The following is a 23,323-nucleotide window of genomic DNA, read 5'->3' as shown; positions in this document are numbered from 1 at the left end:
TATGAGGCAATGTTCTAAGCAGTGAGCTAAAACAATGAACAAAACAAAATCTCTGACTCCATGCACTATATATTCTCATTGGGGAACAGATGATAAATAAAAAAATCTTAAAATGCCAGTTGATAATAGTGTTATGGATAAAAATAATGTATGGTAGACATCATAAAAGAGGATCAATGAGAATTTCTTATTTTATGTAAGACTATCAGAGAAGGCTTATCTGATATAGTTACATTTGAGACCAGGAGTTAGTGAAGCTACCTGGGTGTAGAGCATTCCAGACAGAGAGAACAAAGAGCAAAACTCTGAGGTGGAAATCAGACTATTCTATTTTGAGGAATACCAAGGAAGCCAGTGTGTCTCAAGTTGACTGAATAAGAGCAAAATGTTAGGAAATAATGTCAGATAGATAGCTGGAGTCAAATAATACAGACTTATGTCAACTCTTTTTCCTTCATTCTGAGAGACACGAGAAGTATTTGGAAGGTTTATACAAAAGAGTGGCATAATCAGACCTATTTTTAAAGGATAACTGCTGTGTGGAAAATAAACTGTGGTGCCTTTAGTAAGAAGGGGGATCAAATAAGTAGCTATTACAACAATTAAGGTAGGAGATGATAGTGAATCTGATTAGACTGGTACAAGTGGTTGTACTAACTACATGTACAAAACAAGATTTGTTTGGGTGGGGGCATTTCGCAAAACTAAAGGCAGACTGAGAAGGCGGGGGGGATAAAAACAAAAAGGAAGTGAAAAATTTGCTTCAGGCATACAGAGATAGATTAACCAAATCATGGAACATAAATTTGGCTGAAGTAATGGTAAGGAATAGTTCTTAAGGTTGTCTGGGGTCTTTTTTATTTTTAATAAGATTATTTTATGACAGTGCCTATGTTAAGATGTTAAGATATTTGGATTAGTATACTAAAAGTTCCTCCTTAATGTCCGCCAATGAAAAACCTTATAAATGCTTTCCCTGAAATATATCTGCCAGTTTTAGAAAGTTTGTTTCTTCTTAAATTGAGAAAAAGTTGCAAAATGAAGGCTATGGTTGTATAAGTGTACCAAAATGATACCAAACTAAAATGATACAAAAAAAAAAAAAAAAACCTTTCACTTCCAAGGTAAAAATGGAAAGAATTTGAGGGGCAATAATAAACTAAAAATGCTGAGAGTTTTTTATCTTCTTTATTTTTATTATTATCGCTATTTCAGATGTCCCCATTTCCCACCCCCTTCTCCTGCCTCCATCCATCCCAACACCATCCATCCCTCTGGCCATCACCACACTTTTGTCTGTTTTTATAGGTTATGCATATATGTTCTTTGGCTAATCCCTTCAACTTTTTTTCATCCAGTTCCCCCCACACCCTTACCCTCCACCATCCCACAGCGGTCAGTGTATTCCATGTGTCCATGCTTCTGTTTCTGTTTTTTCATCAGTTTATTTTGTTCATTAGATTCCATATATAAATGAGATCATATGGTATTTGTCTTTTTCTGACTGGCTTATTTCATTTAGTTTAATAATCTCTAGGTCCATTTATGCTGTACCAAAATGTAAGATTTCCTACTTTTTTATAGCTGTGCAGTATTCCACTGTTTATATGTACCACTGCTTTTTTATTCACTCATCTACTGATGGGCACATGGGCTTTCTCATACTTTGGCTATTATAAATAATGCTCCTATGAACACAGAGGTGCATATATTCTTTTGAATTGTTGTTTCAAAATTCTTAGGAAATATTCCCAGAAGTGAGATTGTTGGGTCAAAACTCAGTTCCACTTATTAATTTTTTTTGAGGAAATTCCATACTGTTTTTCAGAGTGGCTGCACCCATCAGTCCCACTAACAGTGTACAGGGGTTCCTTTTTCTCCACTTCATCAGCATTTGTTGTTTGTTGGTTTGTTGGTGGTAGCAATTCTGGCAGGTGTGAGGTGGTATCTCCTTGTGGTTTTAATTTGCATTTCTCTGATGATTACTGACTTGAGCATTTTTTCATATGTATATTGGCCATCTGTATGTCCTCTTTGGAGAAGCATCTATTCAGGTCCTTAGCCCATTTTTTAACTGGATTATTAGTTTTCCTGGTGTTAAGTTGATTGAAGCATTTAAGCCCTTTACATTTAAAGTGATTGTTGATAGGTACATATTTATTGCCATTTTAAATCTATCTTTTATTGTTGTAGTTGTTGTTTTTCTTCTATTTCTACTTAAAAAAGGCCTCTTAACATTTCTTGTGATAATGGTTTGGTGGTAACAAAGTCCTTTAGATCTTTCTTCTCTAAAAAAGCTCTTTATTTCTCCTTCAATTTTATTATTTTTTATTATGCTATTAAATTTTCCTAATTTTCCCCATTTTGCCCCCCACTACCCAGAAAACTCCACTCCCTCAGGGAACCCCCCAACATTGTTCATGTCAATGGGTCATGTGTATAAGTTCTTTGGCTACTGCATTTCTTAAACTGTACTTTACATCCCCATGGCTATTCTGTCACTATCTATTCCTACTTCTTTATTCCCTTACCTCTTTACCCATTCTTCACACTTCCCTCCCATCTGGCAACCATCAAAACAGTTTCCGTATCCATGATTCTGTCTCAGTTTTTCTTGTTTGCTTATTTTGTTTTTTAGATGCAATTGTTGACAGATAATGTATTTGTGCCATTTTATTGTTCATAGTTTTGATCTTTTTCTTAAATAAGTCCCTTTAACATTTCATATAAAGATGGTTTGGTGATGATGAACTCCTTTAGTTTTTTCTTGTCTGGGAAGCTCTTTATCTGCACTTATACTCTAAATGATAGCTTTGCTGGGTAGAGTAATCTTAGCTGTTGGTCCCTGCTTTTCATGACCTTGAATATTTCTTACCAATCCCTTCTACCCTGCAAAGTTTCTTTTGAGAAAACAGCTAACATTCTTATGGCAACTCTGCTGTATGTAACTAACTTCTTTTCTCTTGCTGTTTTTAAGATTCTCTATTTACCTTTAACCTTTGGCAATTTAATTATGATGTGACTTGGGGTGAGCCTCTACACATCCTTCTCATTTGGCACACTCTGTGCTTCCTGGACATGCATGTCTATTTTCTTCACCAAATTAAGGAAGTTTTATTTCATTATTTTTAAATAGATCTCCAATTTCTTGCTCTTTCTGTTCTCCTTCTTGCACTCCTATAATGTGAATGTTGGAACTCTTGAAGTTGTCCCAAAGGCTGCATATACTATCCTCATTTTTTGGATTCTTTTTTCTTCTTGTTGTTCTGATTGGTTGGTGTTTTTACTTCCTTATATTCCAAATCATTGATTTGATATTTGGTTTCATCCACTCTACTCTTGTTTCCCTGTTAAATTGTTCTTTATTTCAATTAGTGACTTGATCTTTTTTACACTGCTGAGGTCCTCTCTAAGTTCCTTGAGCATTCTTATAACTGGTGCTTTGAACTCTGCATCTGAAAGGTTGCTTATCAACATTTGGTTTAGTTCTTTTCCTGGAGTTGTTTTTTTTTTTTTTTTTTTTTCCTGGAGTTTTAATCTGTTCTTTCATTTGGGCCATGTTTCTTTGTCTCCTCATTTTGTAAGCCTCCCCATGTTTGTTTCTGTGTATTAGATAGAGCTGCTTTGACTCTGTGTCTTGGTAATGTGGCCTAATGTAGTAGGTGTCCTCTGGGGTCCAGAGGCACAGCTTTCCCTATCATCCAAGCTAGGTACTCGAGGTGCACCTTCATGTGGACTGAGTACACCCTCCTCTTTTTTCAGTTGAACCTTGTTTTTTGTTGGCAGATCAGTTGGAGGGATTTACCCCGGCCAGTCAGCTGCAAGGATTGGCTGTGATCTGGTACCACCAACCTCCACCCTCCATGAAGAATCAGCTGTGCAGGGGTAGGGCAGTGGTGCTCCAATGTAGTCTGTGGCTGTCCAGTGGGTTCACTGGCCCTGAGGTTTGCTGGGTGGTGCAGGCCAAGCTCAGCCCTGACCTGTGTTTTGCCCAGGGCCACCTGATCTGAGCTACAAAGCAATTGAGATGGCTGCTACTTGTGCTGGGCTTGGAGATTCCCAGCCAAAGCCAAGCTGTGAATCTAGGCTGACTGCTGCTAGTGCCAGGCCTGGGGCTCACTGAGGCCAGCTGTTGCTTGTTTGACAGGATTTAGGAAGTTGTAAAGCATAAGCTAAAACCAGCCATTCATATGGAAAACTGCTTGTGTGGGCCTATATGTCGGGTAGAGTAGAATCTCTGGGGATCTCCAAGGCAGGTCAAACAGTGTTAGCCTGATTGATGGAGTCTCAGATATGGCACCGGCTTGCTGGCCCTGTGGCTCTGTGGGAGGAGGATTTAGAAAAGGGACCATAGTCTCTGCTTGCCTTGATGCCACTCGTTTCAGTTTATCTCAGTATGCTACTGGTACCTTCCAAGCTGCTACCCCAGTGCTGGAGCTCAGAAGGAGTGAGTTTGATTTGGTGAATCTGTGTGGGGGTTAATATAAGAGGACCTATTTAGGGCTTCAGCAGTTTCTTCTGCCGACTCAATCACCCCCTGTATATTTGCAGCCAGATGTTGTGGGCCTTCTTATCTTCCTGGTAGTGGAACTCTGGGCTGGAGGGCCTGGTGTGGGGCTAGGACTCCTTGCTCCCAAGATATCCCTCCTGAATTTTCATCCACCACATGTAGGTATGCGACTAGCTCATTCCACATCTGTGCCCCTCCTACCAGTCTGGATGGATATGGTTTCTTTATTTTGCTAATTGTCAGACTTCCATTCAACTCATTTCTGATGATTCTGAGTAATGGTTGTTCTATATTTTAGTTGTAATTTTGATGTGGTTTTATAAAGAGGTGAGCCATGTCTGCCTACATTGCCATCTTGACCAGCAGTCTCTTCTTCAATTTGAAATGATAGCCTTGGTGGGTGAAGTAATCTTGGTTGTAGGTCCTGGCTTCTCATAAATTTGAACATTTCATGCCAATCTATTCTGGCCTGAAATATTCTGTTGAGAGATCAACTGACAGTCTTATGAGAACTCAATTATCTGTTTTTTCTCTTGCTGCTTTTAAGATTCTCCCTTTGTCCTTAAGCTTTGCCATTTTAATTATGATGGGTCTAGGTGTAGACCTCTTTAGGTTCATCTTGTTAGAGATTATCTGAGCTTTCTGGACTTGAGTGTCTTTTTCTTTCACCAGATTAAGGAAGTTTTCAGTCACTATTTCTTCAAATAGGTTCTTAATTCCTTGCTCTCTCTCTTTTTCTCGTACCCCTATGATGCACATGTTGTTGTGCTTCTTGTTGTCCCAAAGTTCCCTTACATTATCCTCATTCTTTTTTTCTTTTTGCTACACTCAATGGGTGTCTTTCTTCTACTTTGTCTTCCAAATCACTGATTCCATCCTCTATTGATCCAACTTACCTTTTATTCCTTCCAGTGTATTCTTGATGTTAGATATGGTAGTCTCCATTTCTGACTGGTTCTTTTTCATGCTGTTGTAATTCTCACTAACTTCCTTGAGCAACCTTGTAAGAATTACTTTGAACTCTAAATCTTACAGACTGCTTGCCTCAATTTCATTTATATTTCTTATTGGAGATTCCTCCTGTTCTTTCATTCACAGCCTCTGTGTGTGTGTCTGTGTGTGTGTGTCTGTGTCCCCATTTTGGCTCTCTTTTTATATTTATATCGTGTATTAGATAGATCATTATGACTCCTAGACTTAGTGAGGTGGCCTTATATGTAAGTATCCTGTGGGATCCAGCTGTGCCATTTCCTTGATCCTCTGAGCTGGGTGTTCTAGGAATGTGCCTCGTGTGTGTTATGTGGGCTCTCCTTTTGTAATTAAGTCTTTTTCTCTTTTTTTGTATTTTTTCATTACCATTTATCCCCCTTATGCCTCCCTCCCCTCTATACACACCATAATTGAGCCTCGACTGTTGTTTACCCATTCATGCATGGAATCAAAACTCACAGTGGCTGATTATGAGACTCAACCCCAACCACAGAGTGCAAGCTGCTGTGCAGGCACTTTCCCCCCAAGAAAAACGTATGTGTCTCTCATGAAAAACATTCTTTTCCTACAGGACACTAATAAAAAAATCATACAATACTTCATATGCAGGAATTCTGATCTTAACCTTCAGTTACTCACAGGCCCTGCAACATACAATGCAGGTGTGGGCACACACAGTGAGGTCATGGTTAGAGAGTGAACAGGAAGTGCAGAGGGTTTTAAACCACTTGGGATTCACATGCTTCACAGTAATGTGCTTTTTCAACATTTAAAATTTTTTTGCTCTTCTAATGGAAATAATTAGCCACAGCAGAAAGGAATTAAGACATCAGCTCCTTAGGACATATTTATCGATATAATGGGAAGTTATATTCTAGAGATCCTTTTTGTATTGTAAAGAGAGAGAACTGTGCAACTGAACAAGAAGTCAAATATAGTCAGTACAGCATAGGTCCAAGAACACATATTTCAAATAACTATTAATTCAAAAGGTTGCCCTTGGACCCCAATAGATAAATTTTTCTTTTCTTTTTTTTTAAATTATTTATTGTGCCCTGGTGGATGTAGTTTAGTGGATTGAGCACTGGCCTTCAAACCAAAGGGTCACAGGTTCAATTCCCAGTCAGGGAACATGCCTGGGCTGCAGGCCAGGTCAGGTCCCCAGTAGAGGGCAGGTGAGAGGCAACCACACATTGATGTTTCTCGCCCTCTCTTTCTCCCTCACTTCTTTAAAATAAATAAATAAAATCTTTAAATGTTTTAATAAAAATTAAAAAAATTATTTATTGAATTTAGAGAGAGACAGATAGGGAAAGAGGGAGGAAAGGGAGAGAGTGAGAGGGACCTGGAGAGGGAGGGAGAGAGGGAGGGAGGTGGAGAGAGAAATATGGATTTGTTGTTCCACTTATTTATGCATTCATAGGTTGGTGATTGTATTTGCCCATCACTGGGAATGGAACCAGCAACTTTGGCATATTGTATTGGAACAATGCTCTAACCAATGGAGCTACCCAGCCAGGTAGTCAATAGATAATTCTTTGAGAAAAATACATTTTAAATGAAATTATAAATAAAATTATATAATTGAGAGAATTTTAGAATTCAAATTCTTAATAGAAGGTGAGTTGGAATTCTAAACAAATATGTCAATTTAAAAAGGCAAAGTTCACAATTACAAAATGCAAAGGTATTAGGATTCAAAACAATTTGGCAATTCATAGAAAAAAAGAAAGGTGTTAGGATTCAAAGTGAATCACAAGCTCCAAATCAATAAAATATGATGTTTTTAAAACAAAGTAGTGGTATGCCAGTATATCCCATTGTAGAACACAGATATACTCTGTTAATTTGGCTGCTAGTCAAAAATTTGTATAAACCAACCCAAATTCTCAGTTACTCTGGTTACAAAATTGAGATTATGTTCCTAAAAATAATTAGGCCAATATTGAATAATACCACATCTGAGGATTTAGCAAATGAGCAAGGCATCTTTTTAGAGAAAACGTAGTTTTAATGAATGCTACTACTAGAGATAAGTCCCCACACATATGGGTTTATTTTCTCAATTTAATATTAATAGTGTTGGAATAAAATAATTCCAAATCTTCATTACAGAACTCTCTTCAGAATTTTAATATTCTAACATTAACCTCTTAGTCGTAATATTTATTTATATATCACCAAAGTGACTCTCTTTTTTAATTTGTTTGTCTGGAAAATTTGAGTAAGGGGGATGAATACATACACAGAGCAGAACAAAAGAGTGTATGCGAAAATATATCAGAGGTAATAAGGTATAAGTAAATAAGCAACTGGAAATATAAACTTATTTGAATAGGAAAGAATAACAACAAGAAAAATTTTTCTACAGGAAAGAATATTCTACCACAATAAATGCTGGGCTTAAAAGAAAGTAATGGTATTTTTAGACAACTCTCTTAATTATGCTTAGTTAGGGTATTGAAAAATAGCCCTGTTTTTTGTGGCTTGGTGTATTGAGTACTGGCCTACTAATCAAATGGTCACAAGTTCAATTCCCAGCCTGGGCACATGCCTGGGTTGTGGGCCAGGTCCCCCACTGAGGGCATGCAAGAGGCAACCACACGTTGATGCTTCTCTCCCTCTCTTTCCCCCTCCCTTCCCCTCACCCTAGCTGATCTTCTAAAGAACAGAGTGGACAGCCAATGGAATCCCAGCATATAAGAAGTTTGAAAGCCAAAGATTGCAAAGGACGCTTAAAAATAGACAGTAAGGAGATCCCATAGGCCAACAGAAAGGTCCCTGGGACCTGCACCAGGACCTCAGCTGCTGCGGTCCCCAGCTGGTGCCAGGGGTGGTGGCTGCCACAGGAGCTTTGGAGGAGAGCTGGATCAGCGACTGTAACTTTGCATCTCCCTCCCCTCCCAGAGCAGGGGAGCCAGTCTTGCACAGGGCAACCTGGATGCTTGAAGCCACGGAGGGATAAAGACACAGTGGGAGACACACAGAGGCAGTGTTACCCAGCTGGGCCTATGGGCACTGGCTGGGACAGTAGCAGAGAAATTGGGGAGCTAGGTGACACATGGAGATGGGAGAAGAGTTGGGCCATGACAGACCCTGACTCAGACAGTCTCAGGACTGCTCAGAGACTTTGGCTGTGTGCAGGCACTTGTTAAGAATGGCCCGTACAAACAAGAGGGATTGCTCAAAACGAGGACCTTAGCAGATGTTTAAGGAACTCTCGTGCACCATGACCAGACCAGTGAAGAAGGAGGAGGGGCACAATTTGCACCAAATCAGGGCATCTCACAGACTGATCAAAGTGGGGCAGCAGGGTCTCGGAGGGGGAGCAGTCTCCAGAGAGACTTAATTAAACAGGGGAACTAAACTGCCCCGAAGGGACTTTGCCTGAGAAGAGCCCCAGACAAAACAAAGAGGGAGCAGGAGTGCTAGTTGCTTCCATTCGGTGCACCTCACAGACTAATCGAAGGGTGGCACAATAAGGTGGATTAAAGGTGCTGGCCTGGTGAATATGGACAGTGGGAGCCACACAGCACTCTAAGGACTTCTGCTGGAGGCTGGACACCTGTAAATATTAGAGCCGAGACCAAGACGACAATGCAGAACCGCAGGAAAGGAAAATTTTAAAAATGGAGCCCAGCCCCACTCTGCCTGCAGCATCCTGGAAGACCAGCAGAACCCACTTGGTGGGTGTAAAGTCAGCAGGAGCCCTCTGTATGTCTTCCTTGGAGCTGTGTTCAACTACTTTGCCCATTTTTAATTGGATTATTTGTCTTCCTGGAGTGCAGTTGTGTGAGTTCTATATATATTATGGAGATCAGGCCCTTGTCTGAGGTATCATTGGCAAATATGTTTTCCCATAATGTTGGTTCTCTTTGTAATTTAGTGCTATTTTCTTCAGCCATGCAGAAGCTTTTTATTTTGATGAGGTCCCATTTGGTTATTCTTTCCTTTATGTCCCTTGCTTTAGGGGGACATGTCTGTGAGGATGTTGCTGCGTGGAATGTCTGAGATTTTCCTGATAATGTTTTCCTCTGGGACTTTTATAGTGTTACGACTTATATTTAAGTCTTTTACCCACCTTGAATTTATTTTTGTGTATGGTGAAGTTGGTGATCCAGTTTCTTTTTTTTTTCAGGTAGCTGTCCAGATCTCCCAACACCATTTGTTGAACAGGCTATTTTTGCTCCATTTTATGTTCCTGCCTCCTTTGTCAAATATTAATTGACTGTAGAGACTTGGGTTTATTTCTGGACTCTCTGTTCTGTTCCATTGGTCTATGTGCCTGTTTTTACACCAGTACCAGGCTGTTTTGATGACAGTGGCCTTTTAATACAGTTTGATATCAGGTATTGTGATCCCTCCTGCTTTGTTCTACTTTCTCAGAATTGCTGCAGGTATTCAGGGTTGTTTATGGTTCTATATAAATTTCTGAACTGCTTGTTCTATATCTGTGAAATATGTCATATTAATAATATGTCATATGTCATATAATATGTCATATAATATGTCATATTAATCCCTTCAATAGGGATTGCATTGAATCTATAAATCACTTTGAGTGGTATGGCCATTTTGATGATGTTAATTCTTGCAATCCATGAGCATGGTACATGCTTCTATTTGTTTGTGTCTTCCTTAATTTCTTTCTTCAGGGTTGTGTAGTTTTCTGAGTACAGGTCTTTCATCTCCTTGGTTAGGATTATTCCTAGGTACTTTATTTTTCTTGTTGCTATATCAAATGGGTTTCCTTTCCACTGCTGGGATTATACCCTGAGAACTCTGAAACACCAATCCAAAAGAACCTATGCACCCCGATGTTCATAGCAGCACAATTTACAATAGCCAAGTACTGCAAGCAACTTAAGTGCCCATCAGCAAATGAGTGGATCCAAAAACTATGGTACATTTACACAATGGAATTCTACGCAGCAGAGAGAAAGAAGGAGCTTATTCATTTAGCGACAGCATGGATAGAACTGGAGAGCATTATGCTAAGTGAAATAAGCCAGGCGGTGAGGGACAAATACCATATGATCTCACCTTTCACTGGAACATAATCAACAAAAGAAAAAAAGCAAACAAAATATAACCAAAGACATTGAAATTAAGAACAATCTAACAATAGCCAGAGGGGTGGGGGGAAGGGATAGTGGGGAGAAGGGTTTTCAGGAACTACTATAAAGGACACATGGGCAAAACCAAGGGGGAGGGTTGAAGCTGGGAGGGGAGGTGGGTTTAGCTGAGGTGGGGTAGAGGTGGGGAGAAAACGCAGACAACTGTAATTGAACATCAATAAAGTAATTTAAAATTTTTTAAAAAATAAAGTCAGCAGGAGGCTTTTTTCAATATCACACAAAACTATTAAAATGCAACTTACAACTTTTAACGACGGAAAAGCAAAGGTAGTTGACCATCACAATCAGTACTTGACTTTACTTTCATTACACTAATGAAGGGTTTACTGTTTCTCAGGTTGGGCTTGGTTGAAAACCTGGAGTACAGGAAAGTGTCTGGGAAAACTTTAATTTAGTTACTCAAACTTTGTATCTTAGATATTTTAGATTCAGCCCAAGCTGGAGATCACTACATGTGAAAGATAGTATGCTTTATGTCTTTGACATTTAATATTCATTTTATATATTTTCCTCATTTGATTAATTTAATATTTATTAAATTAATAAGTAACACTGCAATGTTGAGAGTGTAGAAGGGGTTTTTTTCCCTCTTTTCTTCCAAGTGTAAAAGAGTAAGACCTGTAGCTATAAAAGGATCAAAGACATATACAGGGAAAAATCAGAAAGCTAAAGCAAACAACAGACAAAATTCACTTTGCTATCCTACAGAACTTGCATTTTATGATTTATTTTATTTTTCTTTTATTATAATCATTACTTTTTATTTTCTTTTTTATTTCTCTTCCTTAGTTTAGTTTACTTTGTTTTATTTGTTTGATTTCATTGTTTGGTTTTCTTTGTTCTTCTTTTCCTATAGCATTTTAATTTCTCTTTCTTCACTTCACTTGTATTCCCATAACACACTACTCTTTTTCTTTTACTTTTTATTCTTTTTATTCAGATCATATGCTTCTTGTCATATTATTGAAGTTCCTATTCCCACATAGCACCCTTCCCTGGTCTTGGTCCATTTTACTATTTTCCTTAGCTTTATTACTGCTGTGGTCAACTTCATTCTCTCGCACAGTGCACCAAGTTTCTATCCTTTAATCTCACGACATCTTACCATCTAACCTAGCATAAGCACTCTTTTTTCTGTTGTCAGCTCACATTATTCTTCCCATATAACAAGTCTTATCACTTTTTCACCTTTAAAAAAAGTGGTACATTTAACCAATGTCCTGGAGGTTCCTAAGCCTCTCCTCATTTTTCCGAATTCTTGTTTCTTCATTATTTTCTGCCAGAAGGAGAAGAGGAAGAGCAAACAATTGAAAACTTATTTGAACAAATAATGGAGAACTTCCCTAATCTGGCAAAGGAAATAGACTTCCAGGAAGTCCAGGAAGCTCAGAGAGTCCCAAAGAAGCTAGACCCAAGGTGGAACACACCAAGGCACATCATAATTACATTACCTAAGATGAAACAGAAGGAGAGAATCTTAGAAGCAGCAAGAGAAAAGGACACAGTTACCTACAAAGGGGTTCCCATAAGGCTGTCAGCTGATTTCTCAAAAGAGACTTTACAGGCAAGAAGGGACTGGCAAGAAGAATTCAAAGTCAGGGAAGGCAAGGGCCTTCATCTAAGATTACTGTATCCAGCAAAGCTATCATTTAGAATGGAAGGGCAGATAAAGTGCTTCTCAGATAAGGTCAAGTTCAAGGAGTTCATCATCACCAAGCCATTATTATATGAAATGTTAAAGGGACTTATCTAAGAAAAAGAAGATAAAAAATATTAACAGTAAGAATGACAGCAAACTCACAGTTATTAACAACCACACCTAAAACAAAAACAAAAGCAAACTAAGCAAACAACTAGAACAGGAACAGAACCACAGAAATGGAGATCACATGGAGGGTTATCAATAGGGGAGTGGGAAGGGGAGAGAGGGGGGAAAGGTACAGAGAATAAATAGCATAAATAATAGGTAGAAAATAGACAGGGGGAGGGTAAGAATAGTGTAGGAAATGTAGAAGCCAAAGAACTTATAAGTATGACCCATGGACATCAACTATAGGGGGGAAATGTGGGAGGGAGGGGGTGGGCAGGATGGAGTTGAGTGAAGGGGCGGAAATGGGACAACTGTAATAGCATAATCAATAAATATCTTTTTTTTAAGTGATTGGTTGGGTGAAATATCACAATTATTGCCGTACTTCTCCAAAGGATATCCTATCTTTTCTCTACTTGTTGGTACTTTAAATACCACAGAATACTCTCCTGCTATCATAATCCACTACACTTTTGCCCTGCACCAGATCACGTACCACATAAGGTGGGAGTTGTGAATAGCTGTAAACCCGTTGGAGGATAGAACCTACCAAAAAAGGAGCCACCAACTCATAAAGCCCAAGTACAACAAGAGAGCCCAACTGAAAAAAGAGGGTAACTCTAGAGCACCTAGACAAGGAAATCAAAGAAACCTCACCCCAGAGTCCAACGAATCTACCATAGAAGTTCACCTACAAAGAGAGCTAGCAAAGCAGAGCATCATGAATCACAGAAACAAACAAAAAGAGTCACTAAAATGGGGAGAAAAAGAAACAATCTACAATCAAAAGGAACAGAAGGATCCCCACTAAAAGAGCTAAATGAAATGGAGGCAAACTATCAGATATAGAATTCAAAAGAATGGTTATAAGGATGCTTAGAGAACTCGCAGACTACTAGAAGGAACTGAATGAAAACTATAACAGTATGAAAAAGGAAATAGAAACTAAAAACAAGAACCAGGAAGAAATAAATACAATTTCTGAAATAAAAAACACACTAGAAGTAATTGCAAGCAGACTGGATGAAGCACAGGACAGAATTAGTGACATGGAGGACAAAGTAGGAAGAAACCGCCAGGTACAGAGCTGCACAAAAAAAAAAAAAAAAAAGACTCAAAAAATATGAAGATAACTTAAGGGAACTTCAAGACAACTTGAAATGCAACAATATTCAAGTCATAGGAATACCAGCGGGAGAAGAAAATGAGCAAGGGATAAAAACCCAGTTTGAAAAAATAATGACAGAAAATTATCCCGAACTTGGAGAGGAGAAACACCATAAAAGTTTAGGAAGCACAAAGGGTCCAAATCAAGATGAACCCAAAGAGGCCTACTACAAGAAACATCATAATAAAAATGCCAAGTTTTAAAGGAAAGAGAAAATGTTAAAAGTCACAAGGGAAAAACAGGAAGTAACATACAAATGAGCTCCAATAAGGCTCTCAGCTGATTTCCCAAAAGAAACACTGCAAGCTAGGAGAGAATGGCAAGAAATATTCCAAGTAAGGAAAAGCAAAGGCCTGCAACCAAGACTACTGTACCAAGCAAGACTCTCACTTACATGGAAGGTAATAAGGAGTTTCCAAGATAAAAGAAGGCTGAAAGAATACATCTCCACAAAACTAGCACTTCAAGATATGCTAAAGGGATTGTTATAAGAAGAGGTAGGAAAAAATGAGAGAGAGAGGAACACAGGTACAAAGGGGTGAAAATGAAAAAGTACTCATCAATAATAACATTAAATGTAAATGGATGAAATACTACAGTGCAAAGACTTAGGGTAGCTGAATGGAAAAGAAAATATGACCCACACATATGCTGTCTACAAGAGACCCACCTCAGAACAAAAGAACTACATAGACTGAAAGTGAAAGGCTGGAAACAAATATTCCAAGTAAATGGACAGGCAAAAAAAAAAAGCCGGGGTACCAATAACAATATCAGACAAAATAGACTTCAAAAAAAGGGTCATAAAAAGACACCCAGAAGGTCACTTAATAATACTCAAGGGAAGAATCCATCAAGACATAAACATTGTAAACATATATGCACCTAACATAGATGCACTCAAATACATAAGGAAAATCTTGGAGGACTTCAAGAAAGATACTGACAGAAACACAATTATAGTAGGGGATTATAACATCCCAATGTCAAAAATGGATAGATCTTCCAAACAAAATATCAACATGGATATTGCAGCATTGAACAATACCCTAGATCAAATGGGCTTAACAGACATATAAACTTTCATCCCAAGGAATCAAAATACACATTCTTTTCAAATGCATATGGAATATTTTCAAAGATACACCATATGATAGGATACAAAACAAGCCTCAACAAATTCAAGAATATTGGAATCATATCAAGCATTTTCTCGAACTACAAGGGCTTGAAACTAGAAACCAACTTCAAGGAAAAAACTCAAAAACACTAAAATAATTGGAGGTTAAATAGAATGCTATTAAACAATGAATTGGTTAATAATGAGATCAAAGAAGAGATCGAAATTTTTCTGGAAACAAGTGAAAATGACCATACAACAGTCCCAAGCTTATGGGTCACAAGAAAGGTAGTTCTGAGAGGGAAGTTCATAGCAATACAGACCTACCTAAAAAAGATAGAAACATTCAAATAAAAACCTAACCCTATATCTACAAGAACCAGAAGAACAACAACAAACAAAGTCCAGAGTGACTAGAAGGAAGGAAATAACCAAGATTAGAGCAGAATTAAACAACATAGAGACTAAAAGAACAATCCAAAGGATCAATAAATCCAGGAGCTTCTTCTTTGAAAAAATAAATGAAATCCACAAGCCTTTAAGCAGACTCATTGAGAGAGAGAGAGAGAGAAATGAAATAAATGCAGAAATGAAAGATACCACATAAGTACAAAGGATTGTAAGAAATTATTAGGAACAACTACATTCCAAGAAATTTGAAAACCTAGGTGAATGGGACAAATTTCTACAAAAATATAATCTCCCAAAACTGAATGGAGAAGAAAAAGAAAGCCTGCACAGACCGATAACAGCTGATGAAATCAAAGCAGTAATCCAAAAACTCCTGGCACACAGAAGCCTTGGACCGGACAGTTTCACAGGAGAATTTTACAAAACATTTAACAAAGAGCTTACCCCTCTTCTTATCAGATATTCCAAAAAATCAAAGAAGACAGATGACTTCCAAACTCCTTTTTCAAAGCCAGCATCATCCTAATTCCAAAACCAGACAAAGACATAAAAAAGATACAAAACTACAGCCAAAATCACTGATGAACACAGATGCTAAAATCATCAACAAAATATTGGCAAACAGCATCCAGTAATACATTAAAAAGATCATACAGCATGATCAAGTGGGATTCATCCCGGGATGCAAGGATGGTACGTTATTCACAAATCGATAAATGTAATACATCACATAAACAAAAGCAAAGACTAAAATCACATCATCATAGCAATAAATGTGGAAAAAACTTTTGATAAGGCACAGCACCTATTTATGAGAAAAACACTCAGTAAATTTGGCATAGAGGGAGCATAACTCAATATAATAAAGACCATATATCACAAACCTACAGACAACATGATACTCAATGGGCAAACTAAAAGCTTTCTCACTAAGATCAGGAACAAGACTAGGAAGTCCACTTTTACCACTTCTATTCAACATAGTATTGGAAGTCCAAGCCACAGCAATTAGAAAAGAAAAAGAAATGAAAGGCATCCAAATTGAAAAGGATGAATCAAAACTGTCACTGTTTTCAGATGATATGATAGTGTACATAGAAAACCCTATAGACTCCACCCAAAAACTACTGGACCTAATAAGTGAATGTGGCAAAACAGTGGGATACAATATCAATATCCAGAAACTGAAGGCATTTTTACACACCAATAACAAAATTTCAGAGTCAGAAATCAGGAAAAAGTCCCATCTTCTATAGCAACAAGAAAAATAAAGTACCTTGGAATAAACCTAACCAAGGAGATAAAAGATCTACATTCAGAAATCTACACAACACTAAAGAAAGAAATTAAGGAACACACAAAAAAATGGAAGTATATAACCTGCTCATGAACTGGAAAAATTAACATCTTCTAAATGTCCATACTACCAAAACCAATTGACAGATTCAATGCAATCACTATTAAAATACTAATGACATATTTCACAGATACAGAACAAAAATTTCAAAAATTGATATGGAACCATAAATGACCCCGAAGAGCTTCAGCAATTTTGAGATGGAAAAACAAAGCAGGAGGGATCACAATACCTAACATAAAATTTTTATGAGGCCATTGTAATCAAAACACTCTGGTACTGGCATAAGAATGGACACATAGACCATGGAAAAGAATAGAGAGCCCAGAAATAAATCCCCGTATCTATGGTCGATTAATATTTGACAATGGGGGAAGAAGCACAAAATAGAGTAAAATTAGCCTCTTCAACAAGTGGTGTTGGGAGATCTGGACAGCTCCATGCAAAGAAAATGAAACTTGATCACTGACTTACACCATACACAAAAATAAATTCAAGGTGGATAAAAGACTTAAATACAAGCTGTGACACCAGAAATCCTAGAGTAGAGAACACAGGCAGGAAAATCTCAGATATTCCATGTAGAAATATTTTCACGGATATGTCCTCTAGAACAGGGGACATAAAGGAAAGAATAAACAAATGGGATCTTATAAAAATAAAAATGCTTCTGCACAGTAAACAAACCATCAGCAAAATGAAAAGGGAACCAACCACACAGGAAAATATATTTGCCAATGATACCTCAGACAAGGGTTTGATCTCCAAAATATATGAAGAATTCACATGACTCCACTCCAGGAAGATAAACAACCCAATTAAAAAATGGCAAAGGACTTGAACAGACAAGTCTCTAAGGAGGACATACAGAGGGCTCAGAGACATATGAAAGGGTGCTCATCATCACTTGCCATCAGAGAGATGCTAATTAAAACCACAAAGAGATACCACTTCACACTGGTCAGAATGGCCATCATAAAGAAATCAACAAACAGTAAGTGCTGGAGAGGTTGTGGAGAAAAGGGAACCTTAGTGCACTGTTGGTGGGAGCACAGACTGGTACAGCCACTGTGGAAAACAGTATGGAATTTCCCCCAAAAAACAAAAATGGAAGTGCTTTTTGACCCAGCAATTCCACTGCTGGAACTATACCCTAAGAATCCTGAAACACCAATTCAAAGAACCTATGCACCCCAATGTTCATAGCAGCACAATAAACAATAGCCAATTACTGGATGCAACCTAAGTGCCCACCAGTAAATAAGTGGATAATAAAATTATGGTACGTTTACAAAATGGGACAGTATGCAGCAGAAAAAAGGAGCTCCTACCCTTCATTACAGCATGGATGGAACTGGAGAGCAGTATGCTAAGTGAAATAAGCCAGGCGGTGAAAGACAAATACCATATGATCTCACCTATTGGTAGAATCTAATCAACAAAACAAACAAGCAAGCAAAATATAACCAGAAACATTGAAATAAAGAACAAAGCAATAGTAACCAGAGGGGAGGGGAAGAGATATAATGAGGGAAAGTAGGGGAAGGTACATCAAAGGACACGTGGACAAAGCCAAAGTTGGGAGGTTCAAAGGTAGGAGGCAGGGATGGGTGGGACGGGCAGCAGTGGTGAATTGAAAATGGTGGCAGCTGTACTTGAACAACAGTAATAGAATTAAAAATAAAAAATAATTTTAAAAAAGATCAAAGAACTTAAAATCATTTTACTTCATAAAGCTGTGTAAGTGAGCCCTGGTCAGTGTGGCTCAGTTAGTTGGAGCATTGTGCCATAATTGAAAGGTTGCAGGGTTGATTCCTGATTAGAGTAAATGCCTACGGTGCTTGTGGATCTCTCGTCCGGGCACATGCAATCCCTGGCCTGCGTATCTGTGGGAGGCTTATCTCTCCCGTATTCTCTGAAGGCAATGAAAAATATTCTTGTTGAGGATTAAAATAAAAAGTCTATGGAAGTAATATGACTGGAGTCCCAATGAATTAAGAGATAAATAGGTGGTCCTAAGAAAATATTTATGTCATGTAAAAAAGAAACAGAACCAAAGAAAACTATGGCACATGAAATTGAATTGTCTTACAGAGCCTGAATACTGAAACACTTAAAGTTTCAAACACATGGATTACTTTTTCAGAAGTCTTAAGAATATAAACAACAGTGGAATTTAATCATATGTGTTACAACTATATAAATTATGGGCTATATAAATAAGGTTACTTTCAAAATCTATACAAATCAGGAATTTGGGTTTCTTTTTGCTAAAAGGAGTGTGAATATGGGCACTGGTTAGAACTTTGTGGATCCAGCCACTTACTATTAAGGGTACTACTATTCACAACAAAGTTAAAGAGAAAATAGTTTGAGTATGCTAAGAATTACTATTCAGTAATATTAATGAAATTGCTATTATCTCTGAATTCAACTGTGATTTAAAATTTTGTCTAGCAACAATGATGTCAAAAGAACTTCTTAGTTATAAATTACTTAGTCAATGGGCTCTTTCTGATTTAAATGAAGAGGCAGAAAATACATGAACACCTCTGTCATCCTGTTTTTTATTAGTATTATAACTAATAGCTGAACTAACATGAGGTTGTCAACATAAAAATAGACAAGGGTGATAAGACAGAACCAGCTATAAATCCTTTAAAATATCACAGATAATATTAATTTTATGTAAGTTCTGCATCCCTCACATTCTCTCCTGAAATAAAAAATATGGTACATTTGTCTGGCTACATTCATTATACTATAATATGCCTCGACGAGTTTCACTCAAGCCATGAAGTTATTTTCACATACTTAAGTATACTTTTCATAAAGTGTAATTCTAGTACTTTACAAAAAGTACTTTAGCTCTGCAAAGAGTTATTTTCTTTTTCTGAATTTTTATTTGTACAAAAGGAATAGTTTCTCAACACAGGTTACCTGTAAATTTAATGATTACCCTTTTCCCCCTAATTTTATGGTGTGCCACATACAATTCCCTTCTATTTTAGGTTTCTAGAATATTACAAAATTTTTAAAGCAAAACTACTGTACTATAAATGCAATAAAAAAACTCCAATGACAGTTTACTCAGATACCACGATTAAATCATTCTCACATAATGTAATTGAAGGTCCATTTCCTTTCTAGAGTATGAATCTGTAAAAAACATGTTTTAATTCTAGAATTTCCATCAATCTGAATCAATAAATATAAGTTGAGGAATTTTGACAAAGCAGTTTCAATAGTTCATAATTATTTGTATATATATTTATTTGATTATTTTAGTATCCATTCTAATGCATGACATTTCAATAATCTGTGTATTTAAAAAAGCATTTATTGTACTCATGTTGAAGTTGAATGTTAAAAATTATTCCCTAAAACTTCTTGCACTTAAAAGTGAACTTTAGCCCTGGCTAATGTTACTCAGTGGATTGAGCGCTGGCCTGTGAACAAAAAGGTTGCTGGTTTGATTCCCAGTCAGGGCACATGCCTGGGTTGCGGGCCAGGACTCATGTTGGGGGCGCGCTAGAGGCAACCAGTTGATGTATCTCTCACACATGGATGTTTCTTTCCCTCTCTTTCTTCCTCCCTTACCATCTCTCTAAAAATAAATAAATAAAATCGTTTTTTTAATGAATTTTAAGATGATCTTTTTAAATTGAATGTCCTCTCTCACCTACAGGGATATATCATCAGTTTTCTAGTTTCTTTTTAAAAAGTTAGTAACTTAACCACAATTAAGCATTTATTTCACTTATTTTTAGACTACAATGAAATAGTGGGTTTCTTAACAAAGTATTAAACTGAACGACTGCTGAACATAGATCTAGTTAAGCAATAAAAATGAAAAGAAGGAAGGAAGGAAGCAAGACAGAAAAGAACTTTAAAAGCTCTAAAGCTGAAGTGAAATTTTATGACCCTAATAATCATAGTGTATATAACTTTATACCCACTTCATTAATATATATACAAAAATAAACCAAAATTTTTAATTAATTGTATAGCAGTATTAAACAAACACTGCATTTTAAAATTCCAGCACACTAAGAATACACTTACCCCTAACTCCTGGGACAGAAAAGATAAACAGGTTCCTGACAACATAAAACATTTCCCAAGGTATGCCACAAAACAAAATTGAAGATGAAAATATCTGAAAGGTCATCTTTACTTCAATTTTGACCTCTAACATAGACTTGCTATTAAACAGCCCCTTCCTGTCTCCACCACTGCCTAACCAAACTATTTGAGTTAGAAGAGCACACAAAGATATGCCTTCCAGGCAAACTTTTGTTTTCTAGAAGTTAATCTCTTCAAATACTTCCAGTTGGAAAAGGTCCACTCAGCTACTTGCCACCAGGACATCACTTTCTCCTTGGGCTTATCGGCTAATAATTATTCTTCCAAATAGACTTAGGGCACTTTGAGGAGGTAGCTCTTTAATCACTTCTGAACCCTGAACCCATGATGACTATCTATTTATGCACCCTACGTACTTCCACTGGCCTTTCACAGCCTTTCCCCATCCCGTAGTTCTGAGCACTCACCCAGGCCACTTTACTCACCTCACGCCCTGAATGCCTACCCAGTTGGAAGCAAACAGCACTCGAGGAATAATCCTCAAAATCAAGAAACTGGCGGGATTTCTGCATGTGGTGACAGAATATGGGAGGGAGAGGGGAAATGGGGCCGTTACAGAGAGCAGCTGCCCATCAAGTGGTTTAAATCTGTTAATTAAAAAGTTGATAAAACAAATACATAGATGGGTCTAGTTCCTTGGGGATTCCGGAGTCTGAAGAGCCTCCCGAGGGGTATTCAGTTCGGCTTCTTTTGACTTCTCCCTATGCAAAACGCTCACTGGTTCCACTCTCAATGTCCCCGATTCTTGATTCTTACGTGCCTGTCCCTTCTGTTCCTCCCAAGGTGTCCTGGGAGACTTACCTAACAGCTTTCTGAGTCTGAGGATATAGGATAACTTTTCCTCCCTGCTCCAGCCAAGTGTAAACACCCACGGTAAGCAAGGGTCCACTCAGAAGCTCGCACAGAGATCGAGGTGTACCAGCACGCTGCGGCCTGAGGGGCAGGGAGAGGCGCGTGCAGGACACTGGCGGGCGTAGCCGGCAGACACCTGGTGGGTCTGACCCACGGGGCTGTCGCACATGCGCTGCAGTGATCGCTAAGTGGCGTCGGACCCACACTCCATCTGGGTCAAAGTCCATCCCGCGCGCCCGCCTGCAGTCCCTAGTCCTCCGGCCTCTGTGAACTGATACCTAAAAGCCAATCAAGAAGGTTCCCGTTTTCTCCAAAAGGGGTCTGCGCCCCTCCCACATGCCCTCCCTGAAGAACCCAGAGGAGCGATTTCACCCAAAGCTCACCCAGAGTGAGGAGACTTTTCCGACACGAGATATAAGATCAGGACAAATCCCGGGTGAACCGGGTAGTGCTAACCATAGACTGGGGAAACTGCGTGATGGGGGTCAGCAATGGAGATGCCTGATTACCCCCAAGCATCACTAGGGATCAGGAGTTTCTTCGCTGGAGAAACACAAGTGTCCCTTCTCCGCCTCTGGTTCCCAGAAAAGTACTTCTGAAATGTATGCTCAAGTGTCTAACTTAGAGATCCGAAGGGTGCACTTGCCCAAATGAGTAAATAAAGGTCTGCAGTTAGACCATAAAGTGAGTGTTTCCACCAGCAGATGTTTTTACTAGTATTTCTCCTGGGGCGGGGTGGGGCGGGGGAGAGGAAGAGACAACAAATCACAAATCATAAAAGAGTAAACAAACATATCTGGTGTTTCAACATACAATTTCTTCCAACATTCAATTTCTGAGGCCTCTCCAGACCAGACAACAATTTGCATAATCAAAACTAAAAACCATCCCTAAGTCAACACCAATCTCCCCTCTCCCAAGAGACCCCCCATTCCCGAATCACAACGCAAAATGGAAAGGAATAACAAGTGATAACGGTAGGTCCCGAATTCGACGCAGACGCGCAGCCGGTATTTGACGCAAGTCACACCCGTTCTGCAGCACCCCACGCTGAGGCTGGGGCGAAAGTTTGCCGCCCTTGCCTCTGCGAGAGGACCACGGAGCAAAGTCGCTGTTTGGCCTGGAGTGAAGGTGGCGGGGACAGGGCGGTGACAGGGTGAGGGTGAGGAGGTGCGGCACGCTAGATCAAGGGCGAAGAAACTTACCAGGACCGGGGACGCTTGGGCAGCGTCCAGTGAGGTGGCACCCGCGGCGCGGAGGCAAAAGCTCCCAAACAAAACACCCACGCGCGGGTCCCAGCAGCAGCTGCTGCCGTGTGTAGGGAGCGCACCCAAGAGTGGGGGCCGGGGGCAAGGAGGAAGCCGTAGCCAGCGGACGCGGCCGCGGCATAAATAACCTGGACCCGCAATCGCCGTCAGGCTGAGAGAGACTCGGGGCTCTAGCTGGAGCTTAGGGGCCCGCTGCAGAGCTGCACGCGCCGGCGTATCTCGCGCTTTCTCTGAGGCTCGCGCTGTCTCGCGCTACCGCTCCCCCCACCCGGATCTGTGTGTGTATGTATGTGCGTGTCGTGTGTGTATCCCGTGTGTGCGCGCCCGTGCTAGCGGGAGCGCGCACCCGCCCTCGCGCGCGTGTTGTTCGCAATTCAAACTGCGCACACACTGCGGTGGGGCCGCCTTTCCTCAGACCGGTGGTCTGGGGGAAAGGACGCCTTAAGGGATCTTAAAGTACCGCTAAACCACTTGTTTGTTTGTATTTTCCTTTGCGTTGTTACTATTCTTGATTCAAAAAGTAGTTTGGAACAGGCCGGTTTGGATGCCCGTT

At 39.1% G+C, this 23,323-nt stretch overlaps 1 protein-coding gene across 1 annotated transcript in view; it reads right to left on the bottom strand.

Moving 5' to 3' along the window:
• The window catches only part of FOXP2 (forkhead box P2), an 849,049-nt gene extending 826,033 nt beyond the window's left edge, over positions 1-23,016 (bottom strand). Inside the window, exon 1 of the mRNA XM_053926724.2 lies at positions 22,708-23,016. The gene's annotated coding sequence lies outside the window, so the exon portion shown is untranslated. The remainder of the gene's footprint in view (positions 1-22,707) is intronic.
• Between the last annotated feature and the right edge of the window lie 307 nt (positions 23,017-23,323).

The sequence above is a fragment of the Desmodus rotundus genome, chromosome 6, assembly GCF_022682495.2.
Source record: "Desmodus rotundus isolate HL8 chromosome 6, HLdesRot8A.1, whole genome shotgun sequence".
NCBI lineage: Eukaryota > Metazoa > Chordata > Mammalia > Chiroptera > Phyllostomidae > Desmodus > Desmodus rotundus.
The sequence above is the reverse complement of the archived record's forward strand: the minus strand, read 5'-3'. Positions and strand labels throughout refer to the sequence as shown.